General features: G+C 32.7%; 1 pseudogene; it reads right to left on the bottom strand.

Annotated features, from left to right (window-relative positions):
- Positions 1 to 234: 234 nt before the first annotated feature.
- LOC139852153 (uncharacterized) lies at positions 235 to 23,032 on the bottom strand (annotated as a pseudogene).
- Between the last annotated feature and the right edge of the window lie 1,688 nt (positions 23,033 to 24,720).

Here is a 24,720-nt window from a genome sequence, read left to right as displayed (position 1 = left end):
CGGTCGATGCTGTAGCGATTGATAATCCATCTACTAGCTAGACCTTCTTGTGATGGTTGATGCTTATATTTGAGCTATACATTGCCCAAAACTGCATATTTATTTAGATGACAGCTTAAACTTTGATCATTTGTAAATTAATCAATAAACACATATGCATACATATGGAATAATAATATGTGACAAGTGATAAATGAATTTTGAAAGTAAAATCATGTATCATTGTAGAAAATATTAGCCATGTTTTTTAAGGATGCCTATAATTAGGATCTGTACTTGAACAACAATAGTGTCGTTGAACAATAAGCTATTTTTGGAGTCATGAAGATCGCTTAGTAGCATAAAATGCGGAAACCCCCATCCAATCTTGAATTTTGCATAAACTCTGCAGTCGTCTGATTGGGATATAGAACTACAACCAGAACCAATATCATGCGCTCTTAAAAATATTGAAATATGTGTGTTTTTTCCCGTTTTGAATCCCTTAGGATACAGGGACAATTTCCTGTTTCACACATTCGATTCAGCAACAACGAGATTGTATACATGAAAAACGCAATTAAGAATAGTCAGAAAGGGTCCGGGGCCAGAGTAGGTACCATTTTACTTGGCCAACTTTAAAATCCTGAGAGTACAAGGTTTCATCTGTTAAAGCATTAAAGTTAGGAATCCTCCAAACGTGTGTATTCACTGTTTCCGGCAGCTTGATCATCGACAAACACTCATCTTTTTGTGCATATTTTGGTACAACAAAAACCTCAGCACCCAACTCACATGAATCTCCAAAAAGGTAACCATTTTCAGCATCCTTAAATGACTCCAAGGATATCAGTTTGTGAAAGCCCCGTCTGGTTTCCTTTCATGAAACCTTGTACGTTTACCATCACTACCTGTTATATGTATGATATGGTAATAATAATTAAGAGCACATATATACAACGTACAACATGAAGCACAAAACCAACAACGAACATGCATCATGTACCTTGGATGGTTAGATAATTATGTCGTATATGATCATAAATTAAGATTTTGAATTAGACGTGGACCTCCCACCCTTTTTCGAGCCTTTTGGTGTCGCATATAACTAGATATATAGATATGTGATCATTTCCGTATTCCTCTCTATTTCCATTCGGATAAACTTCTAGTTTCCTGCATCCATCATACGGAGTATATAATTTCCAAAACCAATTTTGTTTATATTTAAATTTTTATTTACTACCAACAACATATATGCCTGTTAGAATTGTTATGTTTTTAGATTAGTTAGAAGATGATTAGTTTTGATTTAGATGTAGTAAGTTTGTAGTGTTTAGTTGATTTGTATTGAAAGAGGGGATGTGGAGAAGATTTGTGATTTAGAAAGATTTGAGTGTTTATTGCTTGAAATGTTATGTGTTTGGTTACATCAAAGTGGTGAGGCCTTATGCCTATTTATAGCCTCATGAGTGAGTCTTAGATATTTTAATAGAAATATCTAGATTTCTAATAAATAATATCTAGATATTTTTATTTTATAAATATCTTCTTCTACTAATTAATTTTATAATACTCTAGAAATACATTAACATTTTAACACCCCTCCTTAATGTATTTCGATGTTACTCCGAGCATGTTGCGTAAGAACTCGAACTTTAGTCTTGGTAGTGCTTTGGTGAATATGTCTGCAATCTGCTCTTCGGTCTTGCAGTATTTTAATTCAATATCTTTCTTGGCGGAGACTTCTCGCAAAAAGTGATATTTGATATCAATATGTTTTGTTCTACCATGGAACACTGGATTCTTTGCCATCGCGATTGCAGACTTGTTATCGCAATATATCTTTGTAGCTTCGTCTTGTTTCTCGCCCATATCTTCTAGTATTCTTCTTAGCCATATAGCTTGATTAGCTGAGTTTGCAGCTGCGACGTACTCGGCTTCTGCTGATGATTGTGTCACCGTTTCTTGTTTCTTTGATGCCCATGAGAAGACACCAGATCCAAGTGTGAATGTGTATCCTGAAGTACTTCTCATGTCATCTACCGATCCGGCCCAGTCACTGTCTGTGTATTCATGAAGCTTCGAGTCTGTAGTCGGCTTGTACCATATTCCATAGTCCATCGTACCTTGCAAGTATCTTAATATTCTTTTAGAAGCTCCGTAATATATTTGAGTAGGGTTTTTCATGTACCTGGATAGTAGACTCGTTGCGTACATTATGTCAGGTCTTGTTGCTGTTAGATAAAATAGGCTTCAAATGAGACTTCTGAATCTTGAAGCGTCTGCTTTCTCAGATCCATCTTCTTGTCTCATCTTCTCATTGGCAACTAATGGTGTGGCGACGGTTTTGCAACCGTATAGTTTAAATTTCTTCAGGAGATTTTCTGTGTATTTCTTTTGACATATGAAGATGCCTTCATTTTCTTGACTAATTTAGATGCCAAGAAAATAACGCATCAAACCAAGGTCACTCATCTCGAACGTTTTCATCATGTCTTCTTTAAATTCTTGTATCATTCTCTCATTGTTTCCCGTATATATAAGATCATCGACATACAAGGAAAGAATGAGAGTGTCAGAGTTACCTTGGGTTTTGATGTAGAGTGCAGGCTCACTTTGACTCCTCCTGAAACCTGAACTTGTGAAGTAGCTGTCAATGCGGCTATACCAAGCACGTGGCGCTTGTTTTGAAATGACCAGTCCTAATCCATCTGAACGAAGTCACCAACATCTGGTTCCATTGCGGTGATCGACTCCAAATAATGTCTTTAAAATGAGCAAATGCACAGCGAAATGTTTCTTTCATACCTGAGAATAAACATGCTTTCAAGTGTCAACCAAAAGGTTGGTGAGTTCATAAGTTTATCATAAAATAATAAAATTCATCATTTTGATAGACCACAAGATTTAAATCCTGCATGGTACAAATGGGCCCGAATCCTATACCCACCTGTAATGTACATGCTATATCTTTTAAATACAGTACATCTTTCTCGTGTACGAAACCATTTTCATAAATCATAGTAACCGTACACATATCTTGTGCACAAAAATAACATACACATAACCTGTGTATAAAATCATTCTCTCGATATATAACATTCACATCAACTGGTGGCAATTATCATGTCCACATAATTCAATGGTGGCAATTATCATGTCCACATAATTCAATGGTGGCAATTATCATGTCCACATAATTCAATAATAATCCGCAGAACTTTTGTCTGCATAATAATTCATTCGAGGAATGTTTTGCTTGTGTCTATCTCGTCAAACATTTATAAAAGCATTTCATATATTCGTAGTTCAAAATATATTTCCAAAAGCATTTAATAAAGCAGTTGTAAAAACAGCGCATGTATTCTCAGTCCCAAAAATATAAAGAGTAAAAGGGAATCAAATGAACTCACGCATATAAATATTGTAAAGCAGTTAATAAAATATTGCATGTATTCTCATCCCAAAAATGTAAGGAGTAAAAGGGAGCAAATGAAACTCACCTATTGTATTTTGTAGTAAAAATACATATGACGACATTGAACAAAAGTAGGGTTGGCCTCGGATTCACGAACCTATATCATGTATATATATATATATATATATATTAACACATATAAATAACATGTAATAATAATTAAACTAGTTTATGTATATTACTTATTTAATTTAGTAATATATTTGTTATATGTAAATATTTGTGTAAACAATGTTATTAGGTTTATTATATAATGTACATGTAATATAATATAATTATATGTAAATAGTATATTTTTATATACCAAATATTTATTTGTTAAAATAGTAGTTTTGAAAATAATGAGTTACTAATAAATATAAATAATAATAATAATAATAACAACTTTATTAATAATGATAAAAAAATGATATTGTTAATAATGATAATGATTCCTATGTTAATAATAATAATAATACTAATAATACTAAAATGATACTAATACTGATGTTAATGAAAATAATAATAATTTGTATTGTTTTTCAAAATAATAATAATAATAATAATAATAATAATAATAATAATAATAATAATAATAATAATAATAATAATAATAATAATAATAAAAGGAGACTACCTTCCAAACAAGCCTAAAATAAATGCCATATCCTGGACTCGAACCCGAGACCTCTCGTTTAATAGAGACACGCTCAACCATCGCTCTAGTTATTATTTTCTGATTTAATTCATACGTTTATTTATTTAACAAGTACGAGCCTGATCATCATCTTCATTAATCGTCATCTCTTTGGTTTACCATCACCATTAACATCATCAACACTTCATCATAATCATCATCAACCGTTTATCATCACGATCATATCGTCATTAACTTCATCATGATAATTATCATCATTACATTCATCTACCATATTATTATTTTTATGACTATTGGAGTCCATTAAAAGCCCAACATTTAATGTAAGCCCAATAGATTATTTAAACTAGCCCAAATTCATGTTTATGGTAAATCTCGTGAATTAGGAGGTATCTGTGGTTTTTAAATCAAATAGAAAAAGGAGGCATATAGCAGCCGTATGTACAATTAAATCATCATCAACCTCATTATCTCATCATCATCACCATTTTATTTGCATCATCATCGTTAATCGGTTGCAGGTGAGAGTGATTCGAGCTGTGTCATGAAGGAGTAAAAAGAAATAGTAAACGAAAACAGAAACTGTAGTAACTGCAGCAGGTTTGAGAGAAGAAAAAAAATAGAATAGAAAAAGAAAATGTGCAGTAGCAGAAGAACCCCGATGGAAGTTTAATCAGCTGTTCGTGGGCCGTTCTTGGGTTACAATAGAATAAGTGGCCTGCAGTAGCAAGTCGACATGCTTAACCAAACTAACCTATGTAGATTTTGGCCCGATAACACCACAAAACACGGCCCATTAAATGAAGTCTAGTTCGTAGAAGTTTTTGGATGTTAAAAGGATTTAGGATTCGGTTGTTTCAATAATAATCAAGGCATGTGGGGTTTACTAGTCCCCATGATACATGAACCTAAGGCATCCACTCAAGATCACACTCACAATTGTTTTTACTTTATTGCTAAATGAAAACATAATTGTTATTTTGCTAGGTCCACGTGATATAAAAAATGTTAAACCAAACCACATTAAGGAACCTCATCAGAACAAAATTTGATGGTGATGAAGTTAGAGATTTGAACAGAAAAATATAGGTAATGGTAGATGCAGTTTAGCGATAGTGGGTTGTCAAGAAGAAGTTTGTAGAGATGGAGAAGTGGTTCAAGGTGGTGGGTGTGTTTACGATTGTATTTGAATAGAAAGAAGACAGAAGGTTGTAACAGTTTCGATAATGATTTTCGTTGATTATAACTGAATAAGAGTTGCAGTAGCCAACGAGAATTAGTTACTGCAGCAGCTGTACATCGATGGTGTTGGTTGTGGTTGCAACATTAGAGAGAGATGGAGAGATGGTGGAGTGTGATGGTTATAACAGAGAAAGTATCGAGCTTGTGATTGTTATGATGGGTTTGGTGATGATTTTGATGGTGGGTTTTTGGGTGCCATGGTGGATGTTGGTTTAGTTGTGGTTTTGATCAAACTATATTCAAGAACAATATAGCAATAGTCGAGATGATGATGATATTGATGGTGGTCGATGGTAATGAAACCTAGATGAAAACCAAACAATAATATAACAAGGATTGTTTGATCAAGTAAGAAAACAAAAATAAATGGTTTGGTTTTTAATGATGGAGATGGTGGTGGTGAGGTGATGAGTGTTCCAAGTTAGCGGTTTATGGTAGTTGAGGGTGGCGGTTTGTTTATAACAGGTGACTCAAGGTGACGAGCTAGTGGGATTAGGAGCCGAAAATGATGAGGTAGAAGAAAAGATGGTGTATGTTTTGTCTTTGTATGCGTGTAAATGTATATATAAAAGAAAAGAATTATTGATTGATTGATAGATAAACATAATCGATAGCTAGAAGTTAAAAAGCATTAACACTGTCCACAATTATATATTCAAATATCATGTGCAGAAAGAAGAAAGCAATTCACTTTTCAAATTACTAATTCACTCGTGAATGTTGAGTGTTTATATCCTACCGACACTTTTAACGGACTACTATTTCGTACCCCGTTGATAATTAGTGGTGGATAAAAGTGTTCAGAAAAATCTCAAAATTTTAATTTAAGCATCTTTATTTATTTAGGTCCTTATGGTATAAAATTCAGTCATTAATTTAATAAATAAATATTACATCAACTGTCCCTCTCATTTATGGGTAAAATATAAAAAGTGTTAAAATTAAATAATTGGATTCTAAATATACTTTTAATAAACCTATAACTTATATAACTCATTTTCGGATCACCTTTTATTTTAAAATTACATAAGTTTGAATTTAATTTACTTAATATCAATCGAAACATCAAACGAGTATTACAATCATTTAATATTTATTTTAATATACTTTATTTATATATAGAAATATATTTTAAATAATAATTATTATAATATCCTATTTTTAATTTATTAATTTTTTTAACAACAACATATAATACATCAAATTATATTATTATTTATATATACATACACACATATCTATTTACAATTAATTGTTCGTGAATCGCCGAGAGCAGTCGAAGGACAAATGACTCTATGTAAACAGTTCAAAAATTCTTAAGACTCAACTTTACAAACCTTGCTTATCGTGTCGGAACATATAAAGATTAGGTTTAAATTTGGTCGGAAATTTCCGGGTCGTCACTTTATCTACCCGTTAAAGAAATTTCGTCCCGAAATTTGAGTGAGGTTGTCATGACCAACAATAAAAATGTTTTCATGACTCATATGAGCTGGAATTTAGAGTTTTATCATCAGTGAGTGATATGGATAAAAAATCGTTTATATGAAGAGTGCGAGTGAAGCTATCCCAAATAGTGTAATGAGGAAAATAAATTTCGTCATAACTTTTGACGTAGAGGGTTGAATTTAGAAAATAAGGAGCGTCTTATCTTTTGACGTTGCCTTGGTTGAATTTCGGAATTCAAGGGATTTCGGAGAAAATCTTCGAAATCTAAAAGATTTGATTCTTCGGCGAGTAAGGAAATTAAGATCTCTATAATTAAATACGGTGATCTGCCTCAATTAATCTGTCTGATATTTCAATTATAAATTAAACTCTTCTGTTCCATTATTCTCACCATTCCTATATTTTCTTTCTTAATTCATACATCCAAAAGATTATGAAAATGCTTAATCCAGTTCTGATCCTTGTCCTTATTCTTACTATCGCAACAGTCATTCTCCTTTTCCAACTTCCACCGGAGGAATCTGTTTTCTTCTACTTTACCCTTGGGGTTATAGTGTTTTTAATTCTCCCGTGTCTTTATGTTGCGATAAACATTGATATACACGGTTTGTAATTTATGTGTTGTTATCGGGCTTGACATTCTCCCTTATATTTCGAAGCTCTATGCTTTTGTTTTCTCTTCCCGACTTTAACTCGAGCGGATAATGGTCCAGAATTCGTAGATACAGAGTTTCAAATGATTATAATGTTCTAAGAAGGAAGGAACGTGATAGCACGATTTGATTTTCAAATTTATCATCATCACGAAAGATAGAACCATCAAGAATACATTTTCTTGAGAAGTTAAGTAGAATGAAAGGGTTATGTAACATGGCACATGATGATGGTATGATCTAATGTGAATAATCACGTTCCAATAGAAACTCAGCATGACTTACTGTAATATAATCACGTTGGCCACGCGTCATTATATTATACTAACTCATGCTTCAATTTCTTACACTTCTCCACAATTCATTCATAAATTATACTTATATTTTACAGAAGTTTCCAATATAATGAAATACAGAAAACACGAAGAGATAGATAATTTCAGACAAGAATATTTTTGAAAATATCCTCAGAAATATCGAAGATATTTATGATGATATTTTGGAATTTCTAAGTTCGAAGGTTGAGGAGAAAAAATTTTTCCGCAAGATTTTAACATGACCTCGGAGCAAGATATTCTCTAAAGATTTCATCGGATCCAGAATTTCCTAGATTCTTTGAATATAGGGTTTGGTTCTTGTATTTGTCCTTGGTCTTCTTCATGGTTAGCTCAATCTGTTTAAGTGTACCAAATTTTCTATCGAGCGTTCCCAACATTCCATTCTTTATTATCAGACTTTTGGGCCATTTAAACCATCTACGATTTTGCTGTTTCTTCTGCATTTAATGCTACGATATCTGAATCATTGGTTATCAAATCTGAGGTGGGTTCAGGAGAATTGTGTTTTTAGATGATTAAACGCTGATGGTAACATGGTGGAATATAAAAGGTTCCCCAGTAACAATAAAGAGTACGCATATATATCAAGGTTATAATGAGGTTGTTTCGGACGAAGAGTCGGAGTTGACTTGTTGGAGCTGTGACAAAATTGGCTAATTTGAAAAGAGATTGCAAAGTTATTTTCGGTAATAACAACGTCAAAGGAGTTAACATGGATATATATTAAACGTTTATTCAGGTTCCGAGTGTTTTCAGGTGCATTACTATACACATCAATCTTTTATTTCTGTAGATGAAGTGTAGTTGGTTCATCCTCTCGATTGAGGTGTTTTCAAGAATTATGAAATGTTTGAACGCAGATTGGAATCATCAAGATACAAATGAGGTTTAAGATGAACTCAAGTGGCAAACTTGAAGAATTGTTTAGTTTCATATGTTATAATCAATATTTTAATTCATTTTAATTGTCCAATGTCATTAGTCCACGGTTGATAATCCACAGTTAACAATTCAATAATTCATATATAGTTTAATATATAATATTCGAATTAATTAATACATATTGTGACCCGTGTACATGTCTCAGACTCGATCACAACTCAAAGTATATATATTATTTGAGAATCAACCTCAACCCTGTATAGAGAACTCGATCATTACTGCATATAGAGTGTCTATGGTGATTCCAAATAATATATATAGATGTGTCGATATCAAGGTTGCAAAAGACGCGAGACGGGGTCGAGACGGTCGGGTCCTAAAAGGGTCGAGACGGTCGAGACGAGGTCGAGACGGAGGTCTAGACGGATGTTGACTAACGTTGACTAACGTTGACTTTTAAATAAAAATGTTATATATTATATATATATATTGTACATTACATTATTCCAAACATAAGCATTTCACACATGTTTAAATACTTCAACATTTCAAACATAAAAAAAGAAACCCTAAGTAATAGCACAACGTTTAATATTAAAAAAAAAAAAACTTGAAAAAATCAGAAAAACCCGTTTTTTCCCGTCTCGGACCGTGTTTGACCGTCTTTTGACCGTTTTTTGGCCGATTTCCGTTTTTCAAACGTTTTATGTATAAACGGGACGGGGCACTTCAAAATCCGTCTACACCCCCGTCTACACCCCCGTTTTTTCCGTTTTTTACAACACTGGTCGATATGATATGTCAAAACCTTGTATACGTGTCCCGATATTTAAAGTGCGTAAAAATAAATAACAGAAATTAAATGACGATAAATATTATGCATAAAGTAAATAACAGAAATTAAATGACAATAAATAAAATTGAGAGAATGTAAATTGCGATAATTAAATTGCGATAAATAAAATGTAATCAGTTAGCTAGGAATAATTAGCTAGGAACAGTTAGCGTGGATTCTTAACAAAATTACTCATAGTTAATTTGTTTGTTTCTAACAAATTTTATTTTGTCAAATGTTTTCTTCATTATGCCACTTGTTGGATTCTGATAAATCAAAATCCAAATACGAAATTGGATGAATATGGTTATTCTGTGGTGAACGGATTTGTATATCGGTGGATGTAAGTAGGATAGTATATGACTGTTGAAACAGATTCGAAGAACGTACAATGTAACTTATTAATGTGAAATTTAAATATTCCTCGGGTATTACCTACCCGTTAAAATATTTTCACCATTAACAGTTTGTACAAGAGAATTTTTAATTACAATCTTTATGAAAACATATATACATATATATTTTCTTCAGATGCATTCATGGATTTAATGAGTTAATATGATATTAAACTCATCTGCTTTTTGGTTGGAACTAGAATAAATAATCTCTAAAACTTTAGATATTACATATTCGCCATGTCGAACGAAGATAAATGAGGTAGAACGATACGTAGAACGAAGATCATACTCAAAGTACAGATGATGATATTGAAGCATGGATTGTTGATGGTACTGGTGCTGTTATTGATGGTACTGTTGGTGCCAGTGATGTTGCTGAAGCTGGTACATTTTGCACCATATTCTCCGAATTGATTATTCGAGCGCGAAGTTTGTTGACTTATTACTCCAGGATGATTGTCGGTCGGAACGAGCGGATGAATAAGGTTCAGAATTGTGGATAGAATATAATCTTGTCGAGTTACCCTGGAAATGAGACTGAAAATGGTGTCTCGAACAGGTTCGCCGGTAAACGCTTCAGGTTCATTGTCAAGAGGTGAATTCGGTTGGTGGAAGGGATTGCCTTCTGCGCGTTTCCATTAATTAAGTCGACTACGAACCCATCAGATGAATTGATAATGGCTGATTGGTTGATTCATGCCGATGACGCTGTTTTTGGAGCTTAGGTGAACATCTATGTCGGAATAGCTGTCGGAATAACTATCGGAATAGCTATCGAAATCTGAGGGACTCGAACTGGTTGCAGGATTCATCTCGTACGATCAGATGAAGGATTTTAGATAAGAAATAGATTATAGGATGTAGATTAGTACCCTGCAATACATAATTTACATATGCATATATAATACTAAAATCCCATAAGTTACGGAGGAATTTACGGAAGTTGTCAGGCAAAGTTACAGTAACAGATACGCTAAGATATGAAGGAGCAGATACGCTAAGATATGAATTTTGTCTATACACTATTTGTAACGACCCGGATTTTTCCGATCGTTTTACACTTATAAGATTAATATTTACATAAATTAAAACTTACCAACATGATAAGCAATCTAAATTGTTGAGATTTATGATTTTGAAAAGAGTTTTACATAACGTTTAACCGTCTAGTTTGACCGATGATATCACGAACTATACAATATATGTTAATTATACGTTTGTGTATATATATGTATATATACATATTTAACATGATTTAAGGATGTTTAAATATCTCATTTTGTATTAATAACAATAAGTTATAAGTATATTTTGAAACTACTAACTTAAGCTTTCAAAACGATAACTATACGTAACGTTATTTGACATAAATACTTACGACCTATAATGTTTATACATATATCGTATATATAATGTATTTAATCACTTTTAAAGACTTAAATACATAAAACAATATAAGTATATTCACAAAAGATAGCTATATTTGAATCCTCATTCCATTTTTCACAAGATTTCTATACGTATATCTAGAGTATATGTACTCGTATCATACCTAGCTTCTATACGTATTTACTATTGGTATATACACATCAAATCACCACCAACCAGCCCTTGTTCATGCCTTATGTATAAGGTAACTACTTTTGTTATTTAGTATGACAATTTCACATGATTAAAAGATCTTTTCACAAAATTACAAATTTATACACCTTTTACACCACCATAAATACATGCATCCATTTTCAATTTTTGGAACATCATTTCTCTAGCTAAACACACACACTTACTAGCCTCATGTCTCTCTAAGAACTCCAGCAAAAATCCTCTCAAGAATCACCTTAAACACCACCATAAAAAGATCAACAAAAACACTACAAAAATACAACTTTCAATTCAAGTTTATGTCTTAAGTTGCTTCCAATCTTTCATCCAATTTCATCACTCTTTTGGTTCTAGGTTTTTACTCCTCTTTTACAGCAATCTTGTCCAAGTAACTTGAGGTAGTAACTTTGTTCATAACCTTATTCGATTCATATATATATATAGCTATCTTATTGTATGGTATACAATTTTAACAACAAAAACATAGTTTGAATGATTTCAAACTTGTTTGCAAACTAAATAGATCCTTCTAACTTAACTTTTAAAATACTTCAAGACCTGTAATATAACTTAAATATATGCTAATTTAACAAGTTATAACTTGGTTTTTCAAAGAATACCTTAAAAAACTGTTTTTATGACGTCGGAGTGCAACCGGGGGCTGTTTTGGGTTGGATAATTAAAAACCATCTTGAACTTTGAATTGGAGGTTTATATTCTGGAAAAATGATATTTCTTATGAATATGTTAACACATAAAAATTTCATGATTTAATTCATAGTATAAGTATTTTTAGAAAAATGGTCATTAAATGATGTTTTTGTAACAAAAATGATTAACTTCATAAGTTTCACCAAAATTTGACCTATGACCTATAATTTTGAATACAAACTAAGGTATTTACAGTTCATATTCTTAAAGAGGGACTCGATCCAAGGAAGTGGAAAGTTGAATCAACGAAAACGGAGTTGTAACGAAGAAATTATGACCAAAACAAAATCGGATATCCAAGACTAGTTTAGCCACGAAAATAATTGGAGAAAATTAAATAAATCACATCTTCCTAAAGTAACATGATATTTTATACATATGTACTCATAATTTAATTTTATATGGTTCAGGATCACCCGTAAACAATACGAGAAGATTAATCATAAGATCCCATGATTGTACGCAACACGTCATTTGACAACACCGGTACTTTATGTACGCAACACGTCATTTGACAACACCGGTACCATGGGTCAAGATTAATCTCGACCAATACATATACGATGGGGGTTTTATTTATTTCATTGGGGGTTTATTAAACAACTAAATATGAACCATTAAAATTGAATTACTAACATCGGACTGCTAACTACGGACTAAGGAATTATTAAAAGTATTAAAAGTATTATAAGTATATATATGTGACGATTGTTTAAAAAGAAAAGGTATTGATATATTATATATGGATAGGTTCGTGATATCAATCGGAGACCAAGTCGAAATTACATATCTTCAAGACAAAAGTGAGTATATAGTCCCACTTTTAAACTCTAAATATTTCGGGATGAGAATACATGTATTTTATGTTTTACGCTATGGACACAAGTAACTGAAAAATATATTCTACGTTGAGTTGTACCACTGGCATACTTCCCTGTAGCTTGGTAACTAATATTTACAGCGGTATTGTAAACGCGAATCCTGTTGATAGATCTATCGGGCCTGACAACCCCAACCGGACTGGACGACCAGTATTCAACGGTTGCACAGTACTTCGTTTCGTGACTACACCTTGGTACGGTGTAGTAAGATTTCATAATAAAGGGAATATGCGACGTGATTAAATGTTAAGTATGGTTACCAAGTGCTCAACCACTTAGAATATTTTTATTAAAATGTTTATATATGAAATCTTGTGTTCCATTGTTATAACGCTGCTAGCATCAAACCTATATATCTCACCAACTTTATGTTGACGTTTTAAAGCATGTTATTCTCAGGTATGAATTAAGTCTTCCGCTGTGCATTAGCTCATGTTAAGGATACTACTTGGGACCTTTTAAGCCATGATACAAAGACGTTGCATTCGAGTCATTGGAGTTCAATAGAGAATATAAATAAGTAAATGACAGATTAGGTCATTTGGATATTATGAAATGTTAGACGAAAATGTCAAATATTGATGTAATGATAGTTTGCCTTTTAAGAATAAATGCAACGTTTGTAAAATGTATCATATAGAGGTCAAGTACCTCGCAATGTTATCATATGTTATTGTATTCGTCCCTATGGATTGGGTCGGGTCGTCTCACTATTCATGCAGTCAATGCAGTAAAACGTGTCTAGACTAAGAATGATAAGCAAGTGATTCTCTAAGAATGATAAGCAGGTAATTTTTGACCCAAAATGATAAGCAAAACTTTTGACACGCAGACACGGTCGAAGTCCAGACTCACTAATGCATCCTAACGACTTATCAGTTAGACACACTAATGCAGACATGGTTCACTAAGACCACCGCTCTGATACCAACTGAAATGACCCGTCCTAATCCATCTGGACGAAGTCACCAACATCTGGTTCCATTGCGGTGATCGACTCCAAATAATGTCTTTAAAATGAGCAAATGCACAGCGGAATGTCTCTTTCATACCTGAGAATAAACATGCTTTCAAGTGTCAACCAAAAGGTTGGTGAGTTCATAAGTTTATCATAAAACAATAAAATTCATCATTTTGATAGACCACAAGATTTAAATCCTGCATGGTACAAATGGGCCCGAATCCTATACCCACCTGTAATGTACATGCTATATCTTTTAAATACAGTACATCTTTCTCGTGTATGAAACCATTTTCATAAATCATAGTAACCGTACACATATCTTGTGCACAAAAATAACATACACATAACCTGTGTATAAAATCATTCTCTCGATATATAACATTCACATCAACTGGTGACAATTATCATGTCCACATAATTCAATGGTGGCAATTATCATGTCCACATAATTCAATGGTGGCAATTATCATGTCCACATAATTCAATAATAATCCGCAGAACTTCTGTCTGCATAATAATTCATTCGAGGAATGTTTTGCTTGTGTCTATCTCGTCAAACATTTATAAAAGCATTTCATATATTCGTAGTTCAAAATATATTTCTAAAAGCATTTAATAAAGCAGTTGTAAAAACAGCGCATGTATTCTCAGTCCCAAAAATATAAAGAGTAAAAGGGAATCAAATGAACTCACGCATATAAATATTGTAAAGCAGTTAATAAAATATTGCATGTATTCTCAGCCCAAAAATGTAAGGAGTAAAAGGGAGCAAATGAAACTCACCTATTGTATTTTGTAGTAAAAATACATATGACGACATTGAACAAAAGTAGGGTTGGCCTCGGATTCACGAACCTATATCATGTATATATATATATATATATATATATATATATATATATATATATTAACACATATAAATAACATGTAATAATAATTAAACTAGTTTATGTATATTACTTATTTAATTTAGTAATATATTTGTTATATATAAATATTTGTGTAAACAATGTTATTAGGTTTATTATATAATGTACATGTAATATAATATAATTATATGTAAATAGTATATTTTTATATACCAAATATTTATTTGTTAAAATAGTAGTTTTGAAAATAATGAGTTACTAATAAATATAAATAATAATAATAATAATAACAACTTTATTAATAATGATAAAAAATGATATTGTTAATAATGATAATGATTCCTATGTTAATAATAATAATAATACTAATAATACTAAAATGATACTAATACTGATGTTAATGAAAATAATAATAATTTGTATTGTTTTTCAAAATAATAATAATAATAATAATAATAATAATAATAATAATAATAATAATAATAATAATAATAATAATAATAATAATAATAATAATAATAATAATAATAATAATAATAATAATAATAATAATAAAAGGAGACTACCTTCCAAACAAGCCTAAAATAAATGCCATAGCCTGGACTCGAACCCGAGACCTCTCGTTTAATAGAGACACGCTCAACCATCGCTCTAGTTATTATTTTCTGATTTAATTCATACGTTTATTTATTTAACAAGTACGAGCCTGATCATCATCTTCATTAATCGTCATCTCTTTGGTTTACCATCACCATTAACATCATCAACACTTCATCATAATCATCATCAACCGTTTATCATCACGATCATATCGTCATTAACTTCATCATGATAATTATCATCATTACATTCATCTACCATATTATTATTTTTATGACTATTGGAGTCCATTAAAAGCCCAACATTTAATGTAAGCCCAATAGATTATTTAAACTAGCCCAAATTCATGTTTATGGTAAATCTCGTGAATTAGGAGGTATCTGTGGTTTTTAAATCAAATAGAAAAAGGAGGCATATAGCAGCCGTATGTACAATTAAATCATCATCAACCTCATTATCTCATCGTCATCACCATTTTATTTGCATCATCATCGTTAATCGGTTGTAGGTGAGAGTGATTCGAGCTGTGTCATGAAGGAGTAAAAAGAAATAGTAAACGAAAACAGAAACTGTAGTAACAGCAGCAGGTTTGAGAGAAGAAAAAAAAATAGAATAGAAAAAGAAAATGTGCAGTAGCAGAAGAACCCCGATGGAAGTTTAATCAGCTGTTCGTGGGCCGTTCTTGGGTTACAATAGAATAAGTGGCCTGTAGTAGCAAGTCGACATGCTTAACCAAACTAACCTAAGTAGATTTTGGCCCGATAACACCACAAAACACGGCCCATTAAATGAAGTCTAGTTCGTAGAAGTTTTTGGATGTTAAAAGGATTTAGGATTCGGTTGTTTCAATAAATAGTCAAGGCATGTGGGGTTTACTTGTCCCCATGATACATGAACCTAAGGCATCCACTCAAGATCACACTCACACTTGTTTTTACTTTATTGCTATATGAAAACATAATTGTTATTTTGCTAGGTCCACGTGATATAAAAAATGTTAAACCAAACCACATTAAGGAACCTCATCAGAACAAAATTTGATGGTGATGAAGTTAGAGATTCGAACAGAAAAATATAGGTAATGGTAGATGCAGTTTAGCGATAGTGGGTTGTCAAGAAGAAGTTTGTAGAGAGGGAGAAGTGGTTCAAGGTGGTGGGTGTGTTTACGATTGTATTCGAATAGAAAGAAGACAGAAGGTTGTAACAGTTTCGATAATGATTTTCGTTGATTATAACTGAATAAGAGTTGCAGTAGCCAACGAGAATTAGTTACTGCAGCAGCTGTACATCGATGGTGTTGGTTGTGGTTGCAACATTAGAGGGAGATGAAGAGATGGTGGAGTGTGATGGTTATAACAGAGAAAGTATCGAGCTTGTGATTGTTATGATGGGTTTGGTGATGATTTTGATGGTGGGTTTTTGGGTGCCATGGTGGATGTTGGTTTAGTTGTGGTTTTGATCAAACTATATTCAAGAACAATATAGCAATAGTCGAGATGATGATGATATTGATGGTGGTCGATGGTAATGAAACCTAGATGAAAACCAAACAATAATATAACAAGGATTGTTTGATCAAGTAAGAAAACAAAAATAAATGGTTTGGTTTTTAATGATGGAGATGGTGGTGGTGAGGTGATGAGTGTTCCAAGTTAGCGGTTTATGGTAGTTGAGGGTGGCGGTTTGTTTACAACAGGTGACTAAGGTGACGAGCTAGTGGGATTAGGAGCCGAAAATTATGAGGTAGAAGAAAAGATGGTGTATGTTTTGTCTCTGTATGCGTGTAAATGTATATATAAAAGAAAAGAATTATTGATTGATTGATAGATAAACATAATCGATAGCTAGAAGTTAAAAAGCATTAACACTGTCCACAATTATATATTCAAATATCATGTGCAGAAAGAAGAAAGCAATTCACTTTTCAAATTACTAATTCACTCGTGAATGTTGAGTGTTTATATCCTACCGACACTTTTAACGGACTACTATTTCGTACCCCGTTGATAATTAGTGGTGGGTAAAAGTGTTCAGAAAAATCTCAAATTTTTAATTTAAGCATCTTTATTTATTTAGGTCCTTATGGTATAAAATTCAGTCATTAATTTAATAAATAAATATTACATCAACCGTCCCTCTCATTTATGGGTAAAATATAAAAAGTGTTAAAATTAAATAATTGGATTCTAAATATACTTTTAATAAACCTATAACTTATATAACTCATTTTCGGATCACCTTTTATTTTAAAATTACATAAGTTTGAATTTAATTTACTTAATATCAATCGAAACATCAAACGAGTATTACAATCATTTAATATTTATTTTTAATATACTTTATTTATATATGGAAATATATATTAAATAATAATTATTATAATATCCTATTTTTAATTTATTAATTTTTTTAACAACAACATATAATACATCAAATTATATTATTATTTATATATACATACACACATATCTATTTACAATTAATTTTTCGTGAATCGCCGAGAGCAGTTGAAGGTCAAATGACTCTATGTAAACAGTTCAAAAATTCTTAAGACTCAACTTTACAAACCTTGCTTATCGTGTCGGAACATATAAAGATTAGGTTTAAATTTGGTCGGAAATTTCCGGGTCGTTACATGTTTAAGTCCATATAAGGCTTTCTTGAGCTTTAGGACTTTTTCTTCTTTTCCTTTTTGAATGATCCCTTGTGGTTGCTCGACGTATATTTCTTCTTCTAGAAACCCATTTAGAAAGGCTGATTTCACATCTAGTTGGTGAATCTTCCACCTTCGTTGAGCTACTAACGCAACAAGTGCTCTTATAGTATCCAGTCGTGCTACGGGTGCGAAAGTTTCGTTGTAGTCTACTCCAGGCTGTTGTGAATAGCCTTTAGCTACTAGCCTTGCTTTATGTTTTTGTATAGAACCATCAGGATTGAGCTTTGTTTTGTAAACCCACTTTACTCCAATGATTTCTTTATTTTCTGGAGGATCAACTAACTCCCATATGTTGTTTTTCTTAATCATTCTTATTTCTTCATTCATAGCAGCCACCCACTTTTCATCTTTCGATGCAACTTCATAGCTTTCAGGTCCTATAGTTGTGAAGTTGCAAGTCTCGTACACCTCTGCTAACTTTTTAACTCTTCCCGGTGTTGACTCTGGACTTGAATCCTCTTGCGCTGAAGGTAATGTTGCCGAAGGAGAACTTGGCGTAGCAGGGCTCGTTTCTCCTGTGCTTTCATGACCAGAATGCTCTGTTTGTAGTGGATGTTGAGCTGGAGTTTCTATAGATATCCGCGGCAGATATGTTTGCTTTTCAACTTTGTCTTTCTCCCAGTTCCAAGAAGCGTCTTCGTCAAACTCCACGTCTCGGCTAATCACGATGTTATTCGTCTTTAGGTTATAGACTCGGTATCCTTTTGACTGTGTGCTATAGCCCAAGAATATTCCTTTCTCTGATTTCTCTTGGAGATTGTGACGTTTCTCCTTAGGAACATGGATGTAGCAAATACTCCCAAATACTCGCAGATGTTTCGCCGACGGTTTCCTTCCACTCCATGCCTCAATCGGAGTTTTGTTTTCTACTACTTTCGTTGAACATCGATTCAATATATATACAGCCGTGTATACAGCTTCAGCCCAGAAACTGTTTGGAAGGCCTTTTTCATGTATCATTGTTTTGGCCATTTCCATTACAGTTCTATTTTTGCGTTCAGAGACACCATTTTGCTCAGGGGCGTAACCAACAGTGAGTTGGCGTTTAACTCCTTCGTCTTCACAAAATTTATTGAATTGTGTAGAGGTGTATTCTTTTCCTCTATCACTCCTTAGCGTTTTTATATAATGGCCACTGCTTTTTTCTACGAAGTTCTTAAACTTCTTGAATATCGTAAATACTTCCGATTTTTCACGCAAGAAATAAACCCACGTCATTCTAGAATAGTCATCGATGAAGAGAATAAAGTACCTGTTTTGGTTAAGAGACGGGGTCCTCATTGGTCCACAAATGTCGGTGTGCACCAGCTCCAGTATACCTTTCGCTCTCCAAGCTTTGTCACGAGGGAAAGGTTTTCGATGTTTCTTGCCCATCATACAGCTTTCACACGTGTCAGTGATTTATTCTATGTTAGGCAAGTCTCTCATCATATTCTTTTGTTGGAGGATTTTTAGTGCGTGAAAGTTAAAGTGGCCAAATCTTCGATGCCATAGCCATGATTCTTCAACTTGAACTTTCATGGTCGTGTCTCTGATATACTGCCATCGAAGCGGAAAGTTGCGGTTCTCCATTGGCACTTCGGCTATTAATTTATAGTTATTTTTCTTGTCACGAATAACGCATGATTTGTCTTCGAAGAGTAAAGAGTATCCGTGCTCCATCATTTGTCCAACACTTAGCAAGTTACTTGCAAGGCTTGGTACTAAAAGAACGTCATTAACAGATCGAGTGACGTTATTAGTTTGAACAGTTATCGTACCTTTGCCTTTAGTGTCAACAAGCGCTCCATTCCCTAGTTTAACGCGAGACTTTACGGAGGTGTTGACACTATCAAATAACTTTTCATCTCCTGTCATGTGGTTGCTGCACCCACTGTCGATCAACCAAGTATCGTCCCTCTGTTTATTTGCGACATGACAGGCATAGAATAACTGATTTTTGTTCTCCGGTATATCTTCACTGAAGTTAGCTCGATGATTTTGTTTTAAACGGCAATCTTTTTCTAGATGTCCAAATCTTTTGCAGTTATTGCATTGTGGCTTCCCTTTGTGGAAACAATCTTTCTCCAAGTGATTTGTCTTTTTACAAATGCCACATGGAGGATAGATTTTTCTTCTTTGATCGAACCCGGTTCTGGATTTTTCTCCTCCTCTAGAATTTTTTTAAGATTTCTTTTTCCCCCATTATTAGATTTTCGAGACCTTATTTTGAGTTTAGACTGAAAAGCACTCTCGAGTGAGTTTTCACTACGCCGACTCAATCTAGCCTCGTATGCTTCTAGAGAGCCAACTAATTCCGTTACTGACAGAGTCTCGATGTCTTTTGACTCTTCAATAACGGTAATGACATGATCATATTTTTCTGTCAAACTGATAAGTATTTTTTCTACGATCCTCTTATCAGTTATGTTACCTCCATAGGCTCTCATTTGATTTACTATTTCTTTGATTCTAGAATAGTAATCTTTAACGGTCTCGGTCTCTTTCATATTTAAATTTTCAAAATCTCGTCGTAGAGTTAGTAATTTGACAGATCTCACCTTGACATTTCCTTGAAATTCTTCTTGAAGGATTTTTCACGCCTCTTTGGCTGTCGTAGCTCCCATGATTCGTGGAAAGATAGACGGTGTCAAGGCTTGTTGAATATAGCCTAGAGCAGCAGCATTTCTTACAACATTTTTGTTGTATTTTTCTTGTTCTTCCGCGGACAGAGTTTCGTCGTCTTTTGGAGTTGTAAACCCGACTTCGACAATATCCCACAAGCTTTGTGCTTGGAAATATGTCTTCATTCGGATACTCCAAAAATCATAGTTGTCGCCATCAAAGATGGGGACTGGAATATTGTATGCACCAACCATAGTCATGGTGTCTTCGAACAACGCCCAAAAAGCTCTGATACCACTTGTTAGAATTGTTATGTTTTTAGATTAGTTAGAAGATGATTAGTTTTGATTTAGATGTAGTAAGTTTGTAGTGTTTAGTTGATTTGTATTGAAAGAGGGGATGTGTAGAAGATTTGTGATTTAGAAAGATTTGAGTGTTTATTGCTTGAAATGTCTTATGTGTTTGGTCACATCAAAGTGGTGAGGCCTTATGCCTATTTATAGCCCCATGAGTGAGTCTTAGATATTTTAATAGAAATATCTAGATTTCTAATAAATAATATCTAAATATTTTTATTTTATAAATATCTTTTTCTACTAATTAATTCTATAATACTCTAGAAATACATTAATATTTTAACAATGCCATCAAAATCATTACTATTTCTCCAAACCTACAGTGTGGCTCGCCACATAAATCAAAGAGAAAAAAAAAATTATTTTATTTTATACGAGTACAAATTTACATATTAACTAATAGACAAAAGTTATGAATAGTACCAGAGTCATTTTCGACTTTTCACCTTTTTTTTTTTTAATTTTAACCAAATTTCATTTTACCAACAAAGGCCCCCACACTTTTTTGAAAAATTCAAATCGACCCCCCAAACAGGGGGGTAAAGTGTCAAATAACCATTTTCATAAAAAATCTTAAATAAACTCCACCCAAATATTCAACGAGTCATATCTTCTGGCTCGCAATGAGTTAAATTTTTCCGACACCATCGTTAAACTCGAAATAATTTTAGAAACATAATGTCACTAGCTATACGCAAAACGGACGCTTTTTAAAAAACGCTAAATATTTGGGGTACTTTTCATACACGTTGATTTTGCGTTAAATTTTTAAAAGTCGACAATTCCATAGCGAAACGCAGAGATGCACATATATTGTTAATTTAAAATAACATTTAAATCTCTCACGGGTTATACCTTTTAGTTCGACTCGAGTTGTACTTCAACAACATCATCGTTAGCCACAAAATAATTTTACTAAACGCAATAAAATACATTAAAAATCGAACCCCCGACGCGAAACGAGGGTTCAATAACTAGTTAAGTACTAAACGATGAATTAATGACGTACTTAATTACGTACCATTTGTATCCGCTGGCTTCAAAAACAGGTGATTCGTACTTTATAATTCCGGCTTCAGACAAAAGAGAAAATGACTCGATCTTCAGTTTGTAGTGCGCTGGTTCGTTATTTCCACTTGATACTGACACACCTGTGATTTAAGAATTGTCACTAAAAGCCTAATTAGTATGACAAACTTGATGATGAGAAGAAAAATTAAAATTTTAATTCTAGCTAGCTACTTGTTGAAAGTGCTAATGATTCTCTAGCCTCCATGCCTTTGGTCCTACTAATTTGATTCCGATATAGTATTTGAGTAAGGAGATCGATAAATGCTTTTTCCACATTAATAGCTCTCAACGCGGATGTCTCGATGAAATACAACGATTCCTTGTCAGTAAACGATCTCCCAACCTCAGTTGAAACCACCACTGACTGTCGTCCAACATCCGATTTGTTCCAGATAACTATATTTGGGTCCGCATGGTTCCTCAAATCAGCTAACCATCGTTGTGCATTAACAAATGTAATATGTTTAGTAACATCGTACACAAGGAGCGCGGCAGTTGCCCCACGGTAGAAAGCTTTAGTGACGGCTCGAACTTTGGTGTGACCTGAAGTGTCCCAAATCTGAGCCTTGATGAGCTTGCCATCTATGTAGAGGGTATTGGAGACGAACTCGACTCCGATTGTTGAGTTAAAACTCGAGGGTGAACTTATTATCAACAAATCTTGAGACTAAATTGGTTTTTCCAACATTTGAGTCACCGATGAGAATGATTTTGTAGGAATGATGATCTAAGTAATTATCTTCTTGTTGGTGGCTTGCCATCATTTCATCTCTGGATTAAGTAATCAAATTAGTCTTAATAGTATTAGGATTTGCATATGCTTTGAAAGACTCGCATGATTATGCGTCTTCTTGTTTTGAATACAAATAAGCGTAACAACGTGAAGAAAAACAAAATGCACGTACTGAAATCAACGAATAACTAGTCACTCACTAGCTAGGAATATAACGAAAATTTTGTGACAACCTTCTTATTTTAAGATTGTTAGAATTTGTAAAATTAGAACAAAAACGAAAAAAACAATCCGAATAGTTTAAAAGCCAAGTTTATTTCGAGGCGAACTTTACTTTTGGAACAAGATTCTGAAAATTTTAACAAGTTTTTGTGTTTAATTAAGAAACTAATTAAAAAATCTAAAGTGTTTAAGTTTTGTGATTCACTATAATTAAAAAATCTAAAGTGTTTTTTTTTAGCTTATAAACCGGATGTTCATTCAGAAGCAATCTCTTTATCCATATCCATAGTAGAAGGATGACTTTCTTTACTCTTGGGTTACTTCACTCTAGGTAGAGAAATAACTTTTTTTTTTATTTTAAGGTTGATGAAAGATTGTCTACATCTTATATCCCAAACTCCAGGGGCGGAAATGACATGGAGCAAGTGGGGTCACCCGACCCCAGTGAAATTTTTTTTTATTGCAAAAAATTTAGGTTTTTTCGTTTCGAACCCAGTAGAATTTTGTTTGGCTAAAAGTCTTCATATTTTGTCCCCAAAGTCTCAAGATGTTGCCCCAAATCCTAAAATTTTTGCTCAAAAGCCATCAAATTTTGCCCAAAAACCTTCAATTTTTGCAAAAAAAAACTTCAAATTTTGCCTAAAAACCTTTATTTTTTTTCAAAAAAATTGCTACGCTTTAAAAAAAAATTTCGCCCCCAATGAAAAAAGTGTCTATTTCCGCCACTGCCCACCTCACATATGTGAAATTGAGTTTTGTTGTTGTTATTGTATAACTAAACCCCTAGCCTAAATTTAACTTCTACCAAGTTAAATAGGAGCATAAAAAAAATCTTTGATTTGTACATGTTGACTACACTTTTTTCCATGTGATAGGAGATTAGGTATAACTAGTTGGTCGACCTGGCTTTGCGCCGGTTCTTCACCCTTGATTAACATTAATTACATAGCTAATTATTGAGAAAGTAATTATTTATCATTCTTTTTTCGTTTTATCGAGGATGGATCAAAAGTAGTTATGTGATTGATTTGTAATAAACGTGAAATTAATTATTCATCATTTTTTGTTTTACTTTTCGTCTTGTAGAGAGAAAAGATCCAAATGCTCAATCAATAAAGTGAGACGAATATCAACGATTGGTACAAACTATGTAATAAAATAGGAAAAACTATTTATATAATATACATGTATATATATATATATATATATATATATATATATATATATATATATATATATATATATATATATATATATATATATATATATATATATATATATATAATAACAATAAAACAGTTAAAAATGAGTTACGTAGTTAATTTATAATAAGAATAAAAGTTAAACAATAATAAAGTGAAAAATTATATGGTTGATTTAATAATAATAATAATAATAATAATAATAATAATAGTAATGAATAGTTATTAGATAGTAAAAGTTGTGTGGACGATTTATAATGAATGAGAAGTTTTATGATTAAATTATGAAATGTGA

Source organism: Rutidosis leptorrhynchoides, chromosome 6, assembly GCF_046630445.1.
Source record: "Rutidosis leptorrhynchoides isolate AG116_Rl617_1_P2 chromosome 6, CSIRO_AGI_Rlap_v1, whole genome shotgun sequence".
In the NCBI taxonomy this organism is placed as follows: Eukaryota; Viridiplantae; Streptophyta; class Magnoliopsida; order Asterales; family Asteraceae; genus Rutidosis; species Rutidosis leptorrhynchoides.
Note: the sequence above shows the minus strand (reverse complement) of the source record. Positions and strands in the feature narration are given on the sequence as shown.